The sequence below is a fragment of the Pseudomyrmex gracilis genome, unplaced genomic scaffold, assembly GCF_002006095.1.
Source record: "Pseudomyrmex gracilis isolate BER0280 unplaced genomic scaffold, ASM200609v1 scaffold_34, whole genome shotgun sequence".
Lineage (NCBI taxonomy): Eukaryota > Metazoa > Arthropoda > Insecta > Hymenoptera > Formicidae > Pseudomyrmex > Pseudomyrmex gracilis.
Window position 1 is genome coordinate 665,097 of NW_018020618.1, and position 20,047 is coordinate 685,143.

At 40.2% G+C, this 20,047-nt stretch overlaps 1 protein-coding gene across 1 annotated transcript in view; it reads right to left on the reverse strand.

Annotated features, from left to right (window-relative positions):
* Positions 1-20,047, reverse strand: part of LOC109852717 (nuclear migration protein nudC) — a 78,821-nt gene that overhangs the window by 1,781 nt on the left and 56,993 nt on the right. The window lies entirely within an intron of this gene.

A 20,047-nucleotide genomic window follows, 5' to 3' on the forward strand; every position in this document is an offset into this window, starting at 1 on the left:
AGAATGATCGATCGACCGATGCGACAAGGGTGAGAATCTCGTTCCGCACGAGCGGGCTTTTTGTCCTTCTGCGATTAAGATCTGCGTTGCAGATCATCGTGATACGAATCGCACTGACCTCGAAGGATGGATTTCGGAAACGAAAAATCACAATGTTCTCAGAGGAAAAAGCCTTGAACTTTCGAAAGATTCGCAATTCACAGTCATACGAGAACACAGCTGGAAGATGAAAGACACCGTAACGATCTACGAAATGGCACGGATATTTTTGGAGAGACACCTCGTTAACCACGAAGAGTACTTTCTTTAATTCGTAGAATAAGTGTGCGAATCAGATCTTGACTTTGGGTCATTGCCAGTTCGCGCAGATCATAAGATCAAGAGCAAACCAGTCGCGAGCACAAACGCATGCCCTAATATGCAAAAGCGTTTCGGAAATGTCATACGATCCTTTCTCTATCATTTGTTTGCGCGATTAATCGCTTGTCGGTCTCAATTGTGAAAAATCATGATCGAAAAATAATTCGTCGATAATCTTGATGAAACTGTGGTCGTAAAACAATGTGTTACAATTCCAGATCTCCTAATTTAATTACATAGACAACTGTGTGTACACAACTTATTTGAATTTATTGCGATGTGAAGTATACGAGGCGGTAAAATTCATTAACATATTTATGTATCATCCCGACAAAGTGGTTTCCGCGCGTAAACACATCGTGTGTCTGGACACACTCTTCAATCTCGATTTGTCTCGAGCACACAATTTAACATCCGTTGAAGTTTATTACGCATGCAAATTCCGCCGTATTATCTTGGACCTTACCTCGAATTTTTTCCGGTTGATATTATTCAAATGACAAGGTAAGGCCTCACCGCACATAGCGTGTGTATCTGCGCAATTCTTGCGCTACGTAATTCACGTATAGCTTTGTTTCGCGCGCGACTTTCAACGATAGCGTCATTCAGTCATCGACAGCTTTTGAATTGCGCGATCGAGCCAACGCGTTTGTTAGACCAATATAGTTTTTTTTTTTCTAAATGATTTCCTAATAAGCGTGATCTAATTAGACGAAGTCGGCAGAAACATGTGCGCTACCTTCGGTTTTGACGTGGCAAATATTACATGGCAACTTGTAGATATCAAGAATTTGACAAACTGTCATTTACGTTAGAAAAGAAATAAAACAGGAGTTAAAAATACAAAAATATAAATAAATAGAGATAAAAAAATAAAATGTTAATTAGAAACAATAAATTATCTCTAGTATATCTACACAAAGAAATTAGAAATATGATACAAAAATAAAATTCAAAAAAAACTTCGAGGTTTAGTTCAGTTTTCAAAAGTTTTAGTTCAAACTTTTAACCAAGAGTCGCATTTATTTTGCTAATCACCTGTGGTATCCAGCCTATTGGTCTATTTCTGATTTAATTTGAGTTTTAGATTTATTGATGTATTACATAGTTTTCGTGGAGTTTTCAATTAATTTTAACATTTCACGATTTTTATAAGCGACTCGTGCCGTGACGCGTTTACGGGAATCGTCATCGTTTAGTTAGTCGTTCTTGGATTTTCAGCGAAGACGGAGAGGACGACGACAACGAGAATAGTTACGGCAGAGTCGGGTGCACCGGTGCGTGGAAACGGATCATGGCTACCGACTTTGTGCCTGTCGTTAACAAAGTGGAATATCATTATAAAAGTGACGAGAAGAGGCGAGGAAGCGAAGACGGTCGGTTAGCGCTAAGGCTGCTCACTTTATCGAGGTCTAATCCAAGTAGACTGTGAAGTATACGCTTTAACAATCTTCAAGTCGCACATTCATGGAATTCCCGCCACTAGATGTTTTATAATAGGGTATTCCAATCAAGATAATTATTTGCGCGGTGAGTTGAGTTATTGAGTTTTTAATTAATTCATTGTTTGTTAATGCGCTACTCTCAAGCGAGATATTATTTCGCCTAGTCAATGTCAATGCCGTATATGTTTTTTTTCTCGTAAACTTCAAATAGTAACGTGCAAAGAGAGGTTTTTCCGCGATTGGTAACCACAGCTGTATTGACGCAACTTCTTCTGAGAAGTTTTTGATTAAACGAAGTAAAGATCAAAGACACGTTTTTTATACACACGACTATTTTAAATAACTGAACACGACAAACACTCGCCACGCGCGCATTATTTATACTTATGCGTCTCACAATAATCTCAAAAGTATATATTTAGACAGCAGCTCAAGCAAATCAAACCGTACAACAAAAATTAGCATCTCGATAAAAGTCAATTAGCATCTCGGTAAAAATGACAACATCGAGAGAACTTCGATACATTCGAATATCGAATTTTTTTAATGAAAGAGAATACATTTTGATACTTTTATCAAAGCACACAGCAAAACTATTTTGTCAACTTTATACGTCATCAATATACGTAATCAAATTTAAACTTTTAGAATGCCTAAAACTAATACGTTTGAAAATAAACTTTTAACGAGAGTTGTGTGGGACTTTTCTTTAAAATGACCACTATTCCCTTTTTTCTATCGATGAATATTTTGCTGTTTTCATTGCTATTCCTATCAGTTCAACCTGGCACTCGTGTAAAGCAGACGCGTCTTGTTGATGCTATCCGCGATGGCCAGACTTGCGAAACGTCTGTTCTCATCACTATCGTATAGCACCGCATCGAGATCGTACGTAAACGTACTTCTCACACGCGTATGTAGAAGCGCGCTTTTAGTTAAGTGCACATTATTACATATGATTGACAGATACTGGCGACGATGTCCATAAAGAGCAGCATCACTGACCATTCGTAATGGAAATGCGCAAGAGCGCGATTAGAAGTGGATATTATACAACTACTGTGTGTGAATTGTCAAGCTTTGCAAAATAAATATGTGTATATCCTTGAATTTGTACAAACAAAAAACAAAGATAACTTGTCTTGCTCAATCCGCAAAATAAATGTTAAATAAATGTTGAAATAAAATGTTTGAATATAAAATTCTATTGAATATAAAAAAATGTTCTCGATATATTAACAATTTTCTTCTTTTGAGTTATTTAATAGCATTATATTAGTTTTAGAGCTGGCTAGTGATTCATACGAAGAGACCAGTTCAAATTCTAGAAATTTTTATTATTATTTTTTTTTTTATATACCAAGAACAGTTATAAAAATGACACATCCGGACTTCAAATATCCATATTGGATCGTTTGTAACGGGTTTATAGCCGCGGAGAATTCCGATGAACGCCTCGTCATAACAATAAAACCAAGGATTGTCCGCGTGATTCTTAAAAAATTATGCATCATTACATACAATCTCTTCTTTAATCGTCCATAAATAATCATTAAATACATGCAAAGTTAATTAAAAAAACATCACTCGGATTAACCAAATTCTGCGAAATTACATTTCTTACGCATATGATTAACGGTGTTTCCAAATGACAGGAACATCGGAATTAAACATAATACTATACGTTTAATCGCGTGCATATAGTTAGCTCAATGTCGCGGGATTCCTTTCAGAAACTTCGCGTTATTGTACGAGATAATACGTACGTATAATTAAGTTACTAGACAAATTACGCATTTACGTTGGCTTAAAATCTACAATTTATTTAACCATTTGTAAATGACACGGATGAAATAACTTTTTTACAACCAGTCACGTGTGCGACAGTTAATGTGATACTTTCGCGTGTATTTGCGAATTATTTCGACGCTTTTTGATGTTTGTAAGTGACACGTAGGCGCTAAAAATGACGCTAAAACATAAAGGATCGTGCAGTTCTCTCGGTGTTAAATGTATATCTTTATTGGGATCTTTTTGGCAACACACGATTTTTGTCGCCGAGCAAGAGAATAACGTGACTGTGAAGGCTGTTACACGCGCGTTGCTACGCCCACGGATAACCGATTTTTATTTGGCAATTCGTCGGAATCCTTGATACTAAAGGATCAACATATTTATATATACCATCGCGCCTCGATTGTGTAACCGAATAGTTCACTCGTTACTCACAATGTTCGATTCTTCTCCACGCGCGAAAATCTCTCGACGATATAGATCAAAATTTATAATCCGCAGCTCTTTCACGCTGATTCGATGTGTTTCACTTAGCAGTTTTGCCAAAAGAGATATTTTTATTGATTTAATTTTGTGTAAGTAAAGTTCGGAACAACAAAAAAATGAATAATATGTGAGAAAGATAGAACGTTTTGTGTACAAGACAACAATTCCATTTGTATCTGATAGTTGTCTGAACGTTGTTTGGTTGGCACAAATGCTTATTTTAAGAGTCAAGTGAACGAGCGTGTACGTAATAATGTGCATTCAATGATTGATCCTCCATAAATCTTTAACATCGCATTAAATATTCATGGCGACGATATAATGGACACTATGAAGAAGGTCTCACCTGGCGACGGACGGTGGAAACGACAAAAGACGAGAGACGAATAAGAATGCGGACGTCGTTTGTGATGTCACGTCGGCCCGAATAGTCTTATACGCGAAGTACTCAAGTCGCGCTCTTGTCTCACTTTTATCACACAAGCTACAAAAAATAATCTCGGCGCTTTTTATTATATACTGCCAAATATATTATACCGAATGATATTTATTATATACCGAGTTGTTTTTTGCTGAAATTCTTCGAATACCGATCTCTTTCGTTCACTAAAGGCGTTTATTGTTGTATTTATCGTGATAACGCGTGAAATATGATAATGTATTCTAGAAATAACGTGCGTCGAGAACGCGCGCACTCGACAATTAATGTAAGCGGCATAATGTTTCACACATCGTTCTTAACGCTATACAAAATCTGGTTTTTAAATCAGCAATTATCCGTATAAGAGCGCCGTCTCGCCTTTTTCATAATCATTCAGTTACCGCTTGTTACGGCAGAAGATATAATTATACCGTGACACTCATTTCATTTAACGCACGTTTTTGCAAAACCCGACATTGTTAGCATCATAACCGTTCTCTCTTAACAGATGAGACAGAACGCGATGTGTGTAAAAAATTAAATTTATGACCACACCGGTAAATACGCACACGTGTTAATCGCACACAATCTCAATAGCCGCAATGATAAATTAGTGTGAAATAATAATCATTAAGATATCATAGATATCTATAAATTCAGCGAAACATTTTGCTTTAGAGACAAAAATATAACACACACCAGGCTGTGATGACAAAGTTATCCTTTAAAACATAAAACAACAGATTTACTTCACGTTTATTATATTATTTACACACGGTGATGATATTTTGTACTTTGCTGTCGTTCAATCATGTTATTCCAACAAAAATAGCACAATATTACGTGATTACAGAGTCACAAAACCACGGAGGAAAGTACAGAATCGAAAGTAGAAGCAAGAAGGAAGATCGATGAGTTTCTCTCGCCGAGGCGCGCGCTCAGGTGCACGAATGTACAGGTGCATCTCGTATATTTCTATACGCGACCGCAAGCACATGTGCACCGTTCCGTGCGCGAGGGAAAGAGACGGAGATTGAAAGAGAAGAGACGAAGAAGATGCGAAGCACAGATAAATCGGCGCGTCCGGCTTAAGGAAGAGATTGGGATGATCTCAGCGGATTTTGTGCAACTCGCGATGGATTATTCGCATTAGCGACGCTGCGGGGAGAACGGCAAAAAGATCGCGATTGGTATTAACACGCGCGAAAATGCGACGCGTAATTTATACCCCCTATCATAAAAAAGAATGATGCAATAAGATAACGCGTTGATATACTTGCCGAGATATTAAAACAAAGTTGTGTGTGCGGCGCAATAATGAGCGCCGACAATGGATGCGCTTCCCGAAGCGAGAGCGTATCGCGCCACGGGCGTTAAGGCAAAAATTACTGCAGCCGGAATTCAGGTCGCGGCGAGGAATAAACCGGAGAGAGGCGTACCGGGAGACCGTAGGTAAATATTTCTTCACACCACAATCTGGAATCGGGCTGATGTAGGTCGCGTGTTACTTTACTTTGATCATTAATGCATTGACCGTAATAATCGAAATGGAATACACACAGCGCGCGATTTATAAACCAAGCGAAATCGTGGAAGACAAGGTCGCTGCATTCTAATTAATAGTCGTTCAAATTCGAGATTAGATCTGTTTGTTGGAAGATATTAAGCAATATCCCACTTGTGTATTGCAGATGTGTACACGTACTCATATATTTTACAAGTGCGCATTATATACGTGTATTATATACAGAGTTTTATCGTCTTCTCTCTCTCATGGAAATATACAAATAATAACGCTTAGAATGCGTTTATCTCAAAATACCTTTTATTCAACTACAATTCGAAATCTCGACTTGCGCAAATCACTCGCGCGGGGATTTATCTCATGACGCGCAGCGGTACTTACTAAAAAAAAAAAGTACATAAATTAATTAGACGCCACGCATGTTTTTTCGGGACAAGCAGATATCAAGCTGCGGCGTTATTAAATACAGCGGAGCGCGCTGACCTCTCTCTTTCTCTCTTATTTTTCTATACATGATCCTCGATTATTGTTGATTGACGAGGTTCGCCAACCGTGAGAGATGGGGTTCTCCCGATATTGTTCGAAGCCGCGACACCCGAGAATTATATGGACGTCGCGACGAGGAGAGGGAGGCAGGTGCGGTACCCGACGTTGTCGCCCTCGGTTTTCTCGGCAAAACCGTAACGATGGCGGTGTAACGAAGCCAACCAGAATTCCAGAGGGCCGAGTGAGACCGGTTCCTCCCGAAAACTTGGCGCCGAGTTGGCCACGTCTCGGGTCAAAGAACGGCCTTGCCTCTCGTCCGTCCCTCACTCTCGCGGCCTCTTCACCATCTCCACACCGCGGCTCTCCCGTCGTCGTGACTACTCCTCGCGCTTTTCGCGTCCTCGTGATTCCCCCTACCTCCTTCCGTCTCGATTCGCCATCGGCACCATCCACCACAACATCAGTGGCGTAAACATATCTTATGTCAGAGAAAGAACGAGAAAAAAAAAAAAGACGATTGAATATTGCGTATGCTGTGGTAATGGCACTCCCACCGAATCTCTTTTTCTAGTCGGCCACGAAATCGACAACAGTTTACATGTAATTAGGAATTTTTATGACGCTCGTTCATGGTCACAGTGCTAATCTTTTGAACGAAGTTTGAAGAGATTTCAAGAAAACAACAAAATCTTGAACAAAGTTTATGATAGAAGTAGAGATCCAAAGAAAAGAAACCAGACACTTAATAGAGAAAAATCATTTTTCATAACCGCGATTCCAACTTGGAATTCGATATCGATCGAAGGTCATAAATGATTACCAATCAAATACGTCATCAACACCTTCTATTGCTAGTCAACGACTTCATCATCCTTACGAAGAGGCAATAACTTTATCTCGACAAATGTTTTTTCTTCTCTTGAACGAAGTGTTCGCGCGCGACAGAAGCAATGAATTGTTACGACAGATCTGTGTGCATTACACACACATGCATTTAGTTATAAAATAAATGATATTGTCCGTGTGTAATTGCATAAAATAATAAAAGTAAGAGAGCCACGTAAATCATCCTGTGTGCAGGAAATGATGAGATTAGACTCTCTACTCCAGTTTGAGAAAGCGCATAGTGTTGTAATCACATGTATAATTCTGCGTGAACATATTTAACCGCAGACGGTTACTACGTCTATTGCTAATTTATACGCTATTTGGTTTAGATGCGCGATGACTTTATCCCGTATCAAGCGCGCTTAAAATATTGTAAATGATATTTCGCCGTATTGAGGCGACCGCATATACGATCACGTGCGATTCGAGTAACAGATGTTATACTGTCAAACTTTTATACCAATATTTATATATGAGAAATTTATCTTACGAAACCATCTCCCGTTCACAATGCAGTGCAATGACGATTTCAAGTATCATGCGCGAAATAAATATGAACGGGATTGGAACAAGTGTTACATTCGGCGCGCATAAGTAAAGTTACGCAACAAATCTCACGTAAATAAAATTCAATGTGTGACATTAATACGCAAAATTTCTCATGTTGATTGAAACGTATTAAGATTTTTAAAGGAGCGAGATGAAGTTTTTACGACATATGCCAACACGCGATAAACATCGCGGCGTTACGGGCGATTTCTGAATAGACGAATAAAACGCAAGAGGAAAATTACACTACTGATAGATAGACAGTAATAACAATCGCTCCACTTTCGCGGATTTGCGGCGAGCGCGCGTTTTACAAATTACGCCTTGAACATAATAGTCCTCGTTTGGAGGCACGCGTGCGGACCGGGCGCCGCGAACGCGCGGCAGATCGTCGTTGCGCTCTCGCTTACGCAACATTTTGCGGGAGAAGGAGACCGGGAGGAAGAAGCGGAGGTTCGCGGGGAAGAAGACCGGCGTGCCGCGGCCGCCAAAAGTGAAATCGAGAGAAGAGGACCAACTGGAGATAGAGAGCTTCGTAATGTTGCGTCGAAGAGGGAAGTAAATCGCATTTATACAGTCTTACCCCTGAATGCTACAAACTTCTTTCGTCTATCGATCAACAATGTAACACTTTAACAATCAAAGCACAAATTTGTGTTTTAACAAACCCGAAGCGCACACATTTTGATTGTCTAAGAAATATTAAACAATAATATAAATATTCTAAATAAATATTAGTTTCAATCTAATCTGTTATATTCCATAACTTTATTTACGTGATTATTTCAAGATTATAGGAAAACAGATGTAAAAAGCATATGAGATGATACATATGCAAATTCTTCAGCGTGAATAGAAACGAGTTCGCGAGAACGCTCAGGTTATCGATGCTTAGAATCGGAAGAGAATGTGCCTTCTACGGTGCCTTGTTTAAAGGACCACCCGCGTGCATCGCCTTGCACAGATCAGACGAAAACTGCGATCGCAAACTCCTCCCGTTAACTATACTTGCGCAAACTGCGCGGCTGATAATCATTGTTCTCGAAACGGGTAATTGTCCATCGTTAATTCCCAAGAAAGATTACAGGGCGAGCAGTTTTTCTTTGTGCTAAACTTCGCTGATTCACAAGCGCGGATATTGAGAAGGATGATTGCAGAAGTTGGTGATAGGCAAAATGAAATTTATATTTGTGCACTATCATCAGATCTGTACGTATCCAGTTATTCCCATCTCGCGTGTTGCTTAAGCATAACTCCAATACGGAAGTATTTGGCAACTGTTTCCTCAATAACTTACGTGTATCTAACACAAAGATCGGTGTTAATTAAATTCTATATACGCAAATCTACACCGCACATCTTTTAGATGTGTACGTTACTAAAGATAAATACACATATCAAGAGGCACGGTTAGTGCCTCTTATACGCGAAATTCACGCGATTGAGAAGTGAGGAGATCTTCAAAAACAATATCTCATAAACGACTAAATAAAAACCGATTAGTTTCGTTTTAGTCTCAACCGTTTCAGACTAAAACATTAAAAAAAAAAATTATTCTAGCGTTTTTTGGTTTGTGCTTCTGATTTGGAGATATGCGACAATAAAGTTTCGAAGTAAGAAATTCACGTTTTCAGAAACTTCATTATTATTATCGTTACTTCTGACACCTCTCACATGTCTATTATATAGGTTTGTAAGACGGACATGCTTTGTTCCGTTTCTTTGTGTTTTGGCAAGTATACTGTGACATTTCAATCCGGTTTTTAAAAACACGTGACGAAAGTAACGTCACGTGACCTTAGTTACGTGTTGTTTTTCCTTTCCTCCCTGTCACGTGACTTTACTTTTGTCACGTTTCTAAAGAAGACACTTTTTTTCAAACAAGAGATTTTTAAGTAGCTTTTAATCGAATTCTGGTGCTTTTATTTTTAACCATTAGAATTGCGGAGATAAATCGTTTCGAACCTGCTGACCTCACGAGTTTAATCTTTAATCGAGTCTTACGGAGGCATCTCCGGTAGTAACGCTCAGAAGACCCAAATATCTTCCACTTTAGATCATGTGGGAATTTTACAAAAAGCGACGATGATACTTTGAAGCGAGAATGTAAGAGATAACGTAAAAAAATGATGATGTAGTTATACCGTTTCTCCTTAAATTCCTCGATACAGACGAATTTTGACTTCTTTTTTATTTCTTCGAGTAAAGTTGAGAGAGATAAGAATTTTATTTACGAAGGACATCTTTTCTATAAATCGATACATTTAACGCGCGTAATATAATCTGAATTTTGAAGAAACAGGCGCCGCTTATTATAAGATCGTCGGCGCACTCGCGCTCCATTCATGTAATAAACACTTCAACAATGAACATTATGTAAGTAGATGGAATGTTTTTATGTACGCACGATTGTGCTCTTGTATCTTGTGCGCGAAACCACTTGTGGATCGGCGAGCTTTCTTCTTGCTATGTTTTTATTAATTTTGCAACTCTGAGAGAAAGCTGTGAGTATTATTGCTATAAAACATTCAGCCTTGAAGAAGTACTGAACAAAAAGGTTGTCGGATCAATATTCGGTTTTTGAAATAAACAAACAATGCCGATTAATACTGAACATTTTCGATCCCACATTAATTTTGATTGTAAAAACTCGTCTCTTAAATTTTAGATAGAAATATATATTACGTTCGTACCTTTCGAAATGTAGCGGCTACAAAATTTATATCTTACCGAACATGTCGTAGAATCGTCCGATAATCGACAAGTCCAATTAGCGAATTTTGCGCCCGATCGTTTTCGCACTGTAATTTACGTTATTCGATTATCGGAATTTTCATAAAACGCAGGTGTGTAAACTCGCTCTTCGGAACTCTCGCTTCTCAGAGAGGCGTTAAATGCCAACAACGCGCGCGCGTACACTACTATTTTGTAAATATCTCCTTGACATGATTACGAATAAACATGTATGTGCGCGGACGGGATCGTTACGGTATCGTTCGATTACGCTTAAGTGCTTCGTTATATCCCCGCTTTCGAACGATATCGCAAAATATCGTCCGATTGGCCGCTCGGCAATTAAACGTGCAAACTAATAATTCCCATGCGCGCGCGTGCATCGAAAACAAACACGGACATCTATTATTGTGGACCGAGCCGTAACTCGTCGAGTATTGCAACCGCGCCGGGGGGGATGATTCGCTCGTAAATTGTTACGAGTACTTTAATCGGGAACAATGACATATCTGCCTAAGGTAACTATTAATACGATGAATAATCGTAGCTTGCCGCACATATATCCCGTATCTTAACGTGTACCGCTACTTAAAAGCAATTTTGCATCGTCGATAATTGTCTCCCTTAGGTCTCCATTATTTTCCAGCGTCCGTTACGCGCGTGGCTATTTATTTGTATTGTGATTAATCTGTGCCCTGCAACCGGATGCAGAATATGTGAATTTTTCACTATCAATGCTATACAGTGACATCATATATAAACGTTATCATCATCGTCATCATCATCATCATCATCTTCTTCCTTTTCGCTCTCATGCCTGTCGTACATCATCGATATGACGTGTAGATACCGTTAATTACTAACGAACTGTCACTCGGTAACGACCTCTCCTTGTCCCTCGCGATTAAGAAACGGGGGGATTAATTGCCGGTTAGTCTGAAGTACACTCGGATTGGGAAATAAAATTCATTCAACTTGATTATTATTACTCGCCCGGTAATTATCGCCGGGTATCATTAAAAAAAAAAAACATTCTTGAATTATTATTTGAAATGACCATACGCAGATATCATTTTTTCAATAGCTCTCTTATTTTACAATCAACACCATTTCTTCCGTTGATGTGTGTGCGCGCGTGTGTGTATCCTCGCTGAAAAAAAAATCTTTTATTGATTATTTTGCGATAAACATATCGTGATTTCTCGAGCGGACAAAATTAATTTTATCGCGCTCGCCGCACCAGAAACCGACACTTTCAGGCAGCGAAAATATTAGCGGCGCGCGACTAAGCCGCGTTAGTTGAAAATCGCTCGGATCGAGATTATTGATCTGGGTCAGCAAAACACCTTTCACGCATCAGTCGAATGTTACCCAACGTTAATCGTTACAATTTCTTTGTTCGAATGGCAGGAAAATTGCAGCTTGTGTCAAACGCCCCGTGTGTGTCACTCGAGATCGTCACCATCAAACTGGTACATTCATCGTCGGTATAAATTGTCACCGACGTTCGTGAAAAATTTCTCGTAACTTCGAATAAGTAACGAAACACGAAGTGCCCCGACGCGCAAACCAACAAATCGTAATTACATCGAAAAAAAGAGTCTCTCGTACGCTCGTCAAGCAAAACTTCTCGCGGTCGATAACGCGACCGAGAAATCATTAGCGTTTTTCTCAGAAGACTACACACGACGCCGAGGAAGAGTGACGTACGGCGATGAATCGCGAAGACTGTACTAGCGAAGATCAACCACGTGCGTTGGGAAACGACGCCGAGGTTGATCCGGGTCATTTCCACGACGAACGGCGAGCGGCTTGGGAGACTCTCCTTTTTCACCGCGAGCGGCGCGCAGTCGGTGACACTACGTCGGTGTCAAGGACTCCAAAGGATGAGCAGCAGCAGCAGCCTATACCGAGATTTATTGGGTTATTTGTGTATATGTTACAAGGCTGTGCGAACCGAGTGACACCGTCGCGCCACTGCATCCTGGGATCTCCCTTTTTCTTCCGCGCGAATCTGTCGATCAGCGTTATTAGATAATAATACTGTTGTTGAATAATTATACCATGCGCGTCCATAGAGATCTGTTGGATAATATTAAACTACTACTACTACTGTATGTTCCGCAAGTTGCTGCGTGGACAACAATGCGCAGTTTGCACGGAGAACGTTTGCGTTTATCTTCGTGGGAAAGATCTTTGTCCGAACGAATTAATTTTATTTTTTTCTAATTGTGTTATTTAAAAGCACCTTATTGTATTCTGTTTTACATTAAAAATTATTTTACTGTTTCTCGATAACAAAGTAATTTGTCTGAGAGAATCGGTTATTTTTCTCGTAATTTAGTAAGCTTTTGATAAATTACTTGCGATTTTTCATGCTTCTCTTAAGACAGAGCGAGATTGATGGGTTTAAATCAAATTCGAGGCAATAACTTGTAGAAAGACTTTTGTAGCAACTGCAACATATGGCTACAATTATGATCGCCAGCAATGAGAGTGACTCTCACTTAATTAAGTCTTAACTAACTTGAAATATACAAGCGCGATTCGTAACACAACGCAATGTATAATTGCAATATATAATTGCAAAATAGACTACATCCTTTATATCCTTTAGCGATTTCTTATCCATTTCTGTAATTTTTCGAGCAAATGTTGTAGCGGCAAATTGTGCTTGCGTTATTAAAAATACAACGCAACTTATAAACTTATATCGTTGATAAATCGGCCTTCGATCATCGGACATTTTGCCGAATTAAGAACTCGCGAGGTCGGACACGTACTAATGAGGGACTATTATTATTTAGTTAAGGACATCGTTACCGCGAGAATTCGCCGGATTGTGTATAGCGCGGGAATCTTTCGTAACGACAATTCTCTGCTGCTCGAAATGTGAGGAGAAAGAGAGAAACTGCAGATCAGTGCGCGCAAACGCACGCACAACCGTTTTTCGGCACAATTACGCCTGTCCGTCCCGTGAGACGGGCTTTATTACATTTTTCCCGCGAATCGGGCAACAATGTTGCAAAATTACCGGTTCTTGCAAGGTGCGCAACGTCGTCGTCGATCGTCAACCGCCACATTCTCTAAGTGCATGGTAATTGCCGCGATGACCCCGACGTCGCCGGCGTAGGCATATTACAACCTTTTGCTTTTCATAATTGACAAACATATCGGAAGAAAAAAAGAGAGAGAGAGAGAGAAAGAGAGAGACTGTGTGGACGAGCAAAAATTAATTGAAATCTCGACGAATCATTCGCGCGCTTCTTTCTATCTTGTGGAAGAAATCGTATAAATATATGGTATATCTTCAAGCTGCAGAGCAGCGTGACTCAAGTACATAAACTGGCATTTAAGGCTAAGTGCAACACACTACTTGTGTAATTACGGAAAATTAAACGGATGCCTTTCAAAACAGTGCGCAACGGCGCAAGCGATATTTTCGCCGTGACTGAATTGTTTCTTAGATACCTGTATCGAACGAAGCAATCGTATTTTTTTTTGCTCTATGTGGCGTTCAGAACCATTTTTTAAATACTTTTTGTGCACGAAAGAACTACCTTCGCAGTACTTACCCAATAAAGACGGGAAATACACATTCTAATAATTATCGCCTAGACCTCGTAGCCGCGATGACCTTACGATTTCTGCGTTGCGCAATGTAGTCCAATAGTTCGGCGCGATTGTATATTTTTCTTCTCTCGTAAAATATTTGATTAAGATTAGGTTATTCTGGCACTTATCCATTATATACTTGTAATTTCACATTGTTTTACGAACGGGCCGAGAGAACATATGAATCACACAATCTAACCTCTCTCTCGCGTGTTTTAATTACCGCAAACAATTATTGCGATGACCCTGAAGTCGCATAATCTCCTTTACTGAGTCTCTCTGAGATAATATGCTTTTTAGTTGCAATCGCGGTATTACGAAAATGAAATTGTGTTTCGTAATGTGGGGGTTTGTTTCATGCACCGAGGTCATGTTCAAAAGCCTTTTAGAACAATAACTTTATGATATACGATGTGTGTGTGCGTGTAAGTGCGCGCGCACATGCAAGAAAAGTATATTTCCGATTAAAAAATCTTGCAAAACTCTACATCATAATTAAATCCTAATTTAAATGCTTTTACAATACGCATACATTAATACCTAATTAGCAACACTTAATTTTCATTATGCAAATGTGTTTTTATTTGAGAAGTAGGCTAACTTAAGAGACATAGAAGTCGATCGTATACATCAGAAAACAGCTGTGATTTCAGGAAAAAAAAGTGTATGTAGTTATGCAAATTTCGTATTACTATTTCGAGGTAATCAATCCATCTATATTCCCAGCTAAACCAGATTTCGCGACAATGCTCGTTCGTGTTGCTGTCTTCGCACAACGAGACCGCGTGTTGCGTCGCTTTGGCACGGCCGAGCACGCGCTTTAATTGCGCGCGCAATTACCAAAATGACCCCGGGCGTCGTATAACTGACCTTACGAAGAATGCCCCTTTAAATTCCTACATTTCGCAACTGGCGGATACCGACTCGGGTCGTGCTACGCGTTCTCGCGCACGTAAGATACAGCGAAGCGACGACGTTGTTGAATACCGTCGGACCTTATAGACGAGCGGTCATACGTGACCGAGAGGTGAGATGAGCAGAGCGCCCGCGAGCGGGACAAAGAAGCACCGAGAGAGGGAAAGAACAGAAGGCAAACTACCGTCATACGTATCCGGCGAATACGCGAGGCGCATACGGAAAACGCGAGTTCAATGTCAGTTTGACGTTTCGCTATCGTCCTCCCGCACATTCCCCGGAATAGCTTTTTTAACCATCGCCGTGACGGTCGCAAGTATTACGTCAGACAAGATCTAAACACCGCACACACGCTTAATCGCTACATCCTGCCTAGACGGTCGAAGAGATGCAAACGGACATGCACACAGAACGATTTGCTGCATGAAGTCGTTTAACTCTCTTCAAAACGCGACTGGAAGCTTTTCTCGGATTAGCACGAAGATGCGATCTCGCGAAAAACCGTGTTTGTCGTAAAAAAATCCGTCAGCTTCGTGCACACTTCTCGTTAACGACGTGTTAAATCGCATCTCTCGATGAAATCGCTTCAACACAAAGAAAATTTCGAAATAAACGCCTCGTACAAATTTATTTCGGTTAATTACAAATGAGAGATCGGGTATTGAGTAAATATTTTGCAATTAATGATCTATGAAAAATCTGTCTCTCACGTATTTTGAGTTACAGGTTTTTTAATTAATATATGAAATATAGCGATAACACTCGATTTTATTGCGCAGCCTGAGACACCGCGTTTAAAATTAACAAACGCGATCAACATCGCGGCGTCCAAGGTAGAACGGTAATTCATCGAGTCGAAATAAGGTGTCGAGAAGCAGGTAACTCGCATGGGAGCACGTTCGTATGTCTCTACGTAACACGAAGCTTATGTACAATATCTGTATATATACGCCGACTCTCGAGTCCGACGTTCGGTTGTTCGCCGTAATTGGACCATTGCGCGATTTCTCAGAGGTGAGTGGCGCCAAAATTGCAAAACCGGTTAATTTAGAATTTCGGCGCCGAGATAGGTCCCGCCGAGACGGTCGCGCATTCTCCGATGCAGCTTCTGCCGATGTAACGGGGCCCAACAGAGAGAGAAAGAGAGAGAGAGAGAGAGATGCGTCGGTTCTAAAAATACATCTTACTCAACCCCTTCCGATCGCAGTAACCGGAGACGATGCAAACGTGCGCGCGCGCCACGCGCGGTTATTTTAATTTATCTCTCCCACATTTCCTACTTATGTCACGATTGGCTTCTTCTTCTCCCTCGGATGCAATCGAGTGTTCTTGAGTTCTTTTTGCGGACTCGCAATATGTGTCCAGCAACACACAATAACCGTTTCTACTCGCGAGAAAAATACACGGCACACGGCTTGTAAGCGATCAGAAAAAAGTTGCTATAAATTAACGCGCAAGGACACCCAATTATTAACGTTTAATAACGCGATCACGTAATACGCACAAGTATATGTATGCAAAGTATGTTCGAGTGCGCGCGTTTTTTGCAATGTTTTCGCGAGCACAAGGCGACACCACATCTCGATATACGGCGTGAAGAACTTTACCGTACGAGAGAATGTTAATTTAGATTGCCGACGGGCCATAAAAAAAATGTGTGTTACACACGGAGTAGAGAACTCTTTCGCCTAGCCCGTAGGCGAGAGGTTAAAAATCGACCCGGGAAAAGATACACCCGCGCTGTAATTTTAGTTTCGCAAAGAGCGGCATTTTTAACGCAGCCGGCGGCAGAAGTCGACCAGCTGGAATTCGACTTGGCAGTGCAATTCCTCTCTCGCGCGCGCCAGCATAACTTTATTAAATTATACACGGCCATATAAATACTTTAGAACACTTTAAGGAATAATGCCACGGTGCGAAACGCGATACGCCGCCGCCGCCATCGCCTGCGCATGTATAACTTGACAGGTACCGCGTAATTGATATTACGAAACATTGCGAAACACACACCGAGAGAGAGAGAGCGCCGTGGAGTGGGAAGTTTCTTCGTTTCCAGGCGATTTCGTGCAAAATAATTAGCAAAGAGTAAAGAGTTGGGAGAAGACAGAGAAAAAAAAAAAAAGAAAAAAAAAGGAACAAAATCGGACTCCCTGGGGTATCAATCTCCGCTGATGCTCAGCGAAACGCCCTCTGCTTTTTGATTGCCTTCGTGGCAATATCGAAAACCTTGCACTTGACAGTATGTGCGCCATACGTTCACGAGAGTCCCCGACCTTCGACATATTGCGCTATGTGCAAAATTTATGACACGTTTTGCGCATATAAATATGGCATTTTCTGCGACATTCAAAAAATATATGTATTTCGATCTTGATAAATATTTTTTTATTATCACAATTATTATGTTATTATTTAAAAAAAAAAACATTGCGTAACGTCTTATTAAAAACCAAATTTTATTCAAACATCTGGCTTGTGATATTTTTTAAACTGACGACTCAATATAAAGTAAAACTCGTATTAATGAATCAATAAAAAAATATCATTTTAAGAAGCCGAAATACCGAAACGCGACAAAAATCAGACATACACACGGTAATCCTACTTAAAAGGCAGTTACATGCCGGATTGCGACATACCGTGAGCACTTAGTGCTACAGATGCGTCGATAGGTGTGCGGTGTTTGCGTGATTTTAAATGCACTTAAACGCGAGCTCCAACGATCGCGCGCGACGTGACTTTGACGTCATCGCAGGCAGATTTTTCGACACATCTTGGTCGAAGAAAGAAAAAGAGAGAAAAAAGTGAGCGATTATGAGATACACCTTAATGGTCGACGGACGCGATTGCTCGAAATCGATTTCGGCTTCATCGCGCGGCTCGATCAGACGGATAAAAACATCTCCCCCGACGTCTTCGCGGTTCGACGATTAAGAAAAGGTGCACGAACGGCCGGTTCGAAGGCACCGAGCGTTTAAATTGTGCATGATTCGTCCAGCCCGGAGCAACGACGCGTCCTTTCAGCGCGATTTATTGAAGCCACCCGATTAATATGAGATAAATCGTAATTGAGTGCAATCTCAATTTATTATTGTACATATGCGGTAATCAATACGTAGCTTACGTACGGGTCTTCCCCTATAATGTTGCGAGTCAATATTTTATTAGCACGGAGTACAGATTTATTTGTACAAATGCGCACAGTAAGATAAATAATCAAAGAGATAATGTTTCTGACTTTACGATGTTAATTTAATATTCGCCTACAATAAATATGTGTAAATAAAAAACTTTGAAGTGTCCTCTTTGTAGGAACCTATATGATATTTTTCACATTGCGAAGCGAGGTTCGAATCACATAGGTATGTATTTCTTAATACTATCGATTTTTCTAATTGCAAGTACAACTGCATCTTTAAACTTTCTCAGAACGTTTCATTGTGAAACATCAAACACATGCTGTCACGACTGTATATAGATAAAGATAGTAAAAAAAGATAGTAAAAAAACAAAAAGAAAAACATAAAGAGCTACTGTTACTGCTCTCGACATTCGTTAATTACACATATGGGTTTAAGTGCAATTAACTTTATAATAGAGAAGATCAATATCTGAATACGATAAATCATATTTATAGACTCTGATGTTTACGTTTCACGCGATGTAAAAAAAAAAGTAGCCTCAATCGTTTACTCTGTCGTTGTTTTTTTTGTAACCGCACAATAATCGTCAGAAAGGCAGCGTTTTTATTCTCGCGGACCCAGAAATTTGCTCGAATGTAATAAAAGGAGTAATTACGGTCGCGATATGATTCCGTTTCTCTCAACGAAAAGGTTCGCGCGCGGCACGTATCGAAAATGACAAATGAAATAGCTCTTGCCGACATTGACCTAGATGTGGCATTTGTGTAAAACAAAAGAAAGAAACAACACTGAACAAAGATAATTTCCGTTCTCTGTTGTGTCGAAATTATGGCACAAAGCAACGCCGGCTGCAAAATCAGCTTCAAAGAGTTTCCAGAAACCCATGATCCATGACCGATCGTCGACCAATGAAGAGGCAGCAAAAAAAATGACAAAGCAAGACATTAGCAAAATTTGCCAGCGAGCAATCACCATTTCATTCGATTGTATCAGAATTTTGCTGTCGTTGACGGTTAGCTAATAAGAGATTATCCACAGTCTGTCGCTCGATTAATTGCGTATACTATACGCGTCATGTGCTCTATCTATGCACGTTCGAATTCATTTGTGCGCGTACTGCTCAAGTCTAGAGACGAGCGCGAATAGAGGACGTCGCAACAACAAATGCACAACGACATCGTCACGTGGAGAATCGCGCGCGTTTACACGTCGTGCGATAAATCAAGTCGCATCATGACGAGAAAACTTCGATAAATACAAGTGAACGTATAGCTTCTTTCTCTCTTTCTCCGATACATGAATGAAACCGAGTTCACGTAAATGTATTTCACATAACTGTCGTGAAAAGGGCAGCATCCTCAGACTCGTCTAGACCGACAAAAACAGTTCTTTGTCAGTCCCTGACCTACATCTACCTCGACTCGTTGTGTTTATGGAGAAAAAAAGAAGCATTTTCGGACGTTCTTCTCGGCAATAATCACGATCGAACATCGTTGAATCGCGCACTTGCTCGCACGGGAGGTATCGGGACTTATCGATGATCACGCTGTTCGATCCTCGATTCGTGTACATGACGTTACATGCCAACCAGCGTTGTATATACATGATAATCATACAGTCAAGTAATTACAGTGTGTTCGGATAATAAAGACGGGGAGGAGAGTATGTGATCGAGGTTCTCGAGGCA